This window comes from Scyliorhinus torazame, chromosome 14, assembly GCF_047496885.1.
Source record: "Scyliorhinus torazame isolate Kashiwa2021f chromosome 14, sScyTor2.1, whole genome shotgun sequence".
In the NCBI taxonomy this organism is placed as follows: Eukaryota; Metazoa; Chordata; class Chondrichthyes; order Carcharhiniformes; family Scyliorhinidae; genus Scyliorhinus; species Scyliorhinus torazame.
In genome coordinates, this window is record NC_092720.1 from 181,737,006 (window position 1) to 181,739,390 (window position 2,385).

The 2,385-nt window shown below is 43.4% G+C and overlaps 1 non-coding gene across 1 annotated transcript; it reads right to left on the reverse strand.

Annotated features, from left to right (window-relative positions):
- Window positions 1-1,690: 1,690 nt before the first annotated feature.
- trnah-gug (transfer RNA histidin (anticodon GUG)) lies at window positions 1,691-1,762 on the reverse strand. The gene has a single exon. It is a non-coding gene; the product is annotated as a tRNA-His (tRNA).
- Window positions 1,763-2,385: the final 623 nt, after the last annotated feature.

Genomic DNA, 2,385 nt, shown 5'->3' on the forward strand with positions numbered 1-2,385 from the left:
TCAACTTATCGCTGCCGTGACTCGGATTCGAAACGAGGTTGCTGCGGCCACAACGCAGAATACGAAACAGTAGACGATCACGGCGCAACACGTTACCGCCTAGGAGCTTTTCCAACTGTCGATGTACGTGGTCATCAACTGTTTGTAATCTTTCATGACCCACAGTTTATTACTCTCTAATTACATCTTTAGTAGATACACAAGTTTGGATGACTTAACCTTGGTTCCATAATAATGTTCCTGCAACAAGGATAGATACACTTTAACGGAGGCTCATAAAAATAACAATGCAATGGCTATAATATATAATAGAAAACAATTTCGATATTCATCCCAAACATATGGTATTTGGACGTTCTCCCGGTGTCTGCATCGGTTTTCTCCGCCTGCACGAGGTCCCTCACACTGTCTAAAGATGTGAAGGTTCGGTGGATTGGCCATGCTAAAGTGTGCCAGATTGTCCATAGATCAGCAATTTCGCAAGATTGGCCATGCCCAACGTGCCGGTTACGGGTATTCTACTGAGGAACTTGGTCACTTTGTCTCACGCTGATTTTTTGAAATCATTTCTCCCTGTATTCCTTTCCTCTCATTCCTGAATATTATCAGTGCAAACAAACTCTCTCTATATTTCCACGATTGAACTTCTCCGCCCACATACCAGTTGCACGATGGAGCTCCCTCTCATTGGCGGTCTCATCCTCTTTGATCCAAAGAGAAAAATCTAGACATCTTTCGTCCCACTGTTGCTTTTGGGATGTATGTCTCTCTATGGTAGCTCAAAATAATATTCATTATCTCTTTGGGTGTGAACTGACTGTTTAAAATCCGGATGTCAGCATTTGACGTGCTTAATGTTGGAGCCGGGAGAAAGAAATCAAATCACGGTAGCATGAACTACAAAAACACCAAGGTGCGTGATTCGATCCCACAGAGGGACGAGGTACAAAAAACACGATTATCCGTAGGTCTGTCGAGAATGCGCCTCCAGCCTTATACATACGAGCCATTGATTTATTTTCTGCTGCCAGATATTCGCAGATAAACTAAAATGAAACTGTATTTTCTGATGTGCAGCAAGAACAGTTTTCTTGGGTTCTAAATATCCGTAAATGTATCGAAGAATCCTAACCGAAGGAAATGTGTATCGACTGTCGCTGATCAGTCGGGCAGCGCTCTTCGTTCTCCCCGGATTCTGTTTCTCGAAGTGTTTCCCAACATTCACAAAACAGGGGCTTGATTTTCGTGCGTCGCTTCCTTTCCATTTTCTCCACTGCCAACTGGCTCTATTTCCCACAATTCTGCCCACTTCTCCTCATTGCTCCATGACCAGATGTCCGGAAATTCATTGATATGGAGAGACTATCGAGACCAAGATTATTGTCCTCGTCTACAGAATGGTCGGTTGAGACACTTGAACATTTTGGGTGAATTACCGAAGAAGCTGATGCAGCAAATTGACTGAGACGGGTTTCACTTCCAAAAAGACAAGAACCGGTGGAGTATTCTTGATGATAATCGTTAAAATATAAAACTCGGAGCTCAGGATATTCTCCTATTCACAACCGTTTGAATTCTGGAGCATCAAACAGGAGCAGAAGCATGCACTCAATTATTAACCCGTTGTAAAGAGTCCTTTACACAGAGAATTCCTCATCTGTTCATTTGGGAAAACATATCAATGTATCGCTGCCGTGACTCGGATTCGAACCAAGGTTGCTGCGGCCACAACGCAGAGTACTAACCACTACACGATCACGGCGCTTATGTTACCGCCGACGCAACCTGCAGCTGCTGATGTATTTGATCATCAACTGTTTGGAATCTATCATAGCTCACAGTTTATGACTCTCTAAGTACAACTTTAGTAAATACACAATTTGGATACCTTAACCTTGGTTCCGTAATAACGTTCCTGCAACAAGGATATATACACTTTATCCCCATGCTTATAAAAATAATAATGCAACCGCTATAATATATAATACATAACAATTTCTTGATTCATCTCAAACATACGGTATTTGGACGTTGTCCCGGTGTCTGCATCGGTTTTCTCCGCCTGATTGAGGTCCCTTCCACAGTCCAAATATGTGAAGGTTCGGTGGATTGGTTATGCTGACGTGTGCCAGATTGAACATCGATTACCAGTTTCGCTGGGTTGGCCATGATAAACGTGCCGCGTTACGGGTATTCTACGGAGGAACTTGGTTGCATCGTCCCTTGTTGGTTTTTCTGAAACCATTTCACCCTGTATCCCTTTCCTCTCATTCCTGAATATTGTCAGTGCAAACAAACTCTCTCTCTATTTCCACGATTGAACTTCTCCGCCCGCATACCAGTTGCACGTTGGAGCGCCTCTCATTCGCCGTCTCACACTCTATG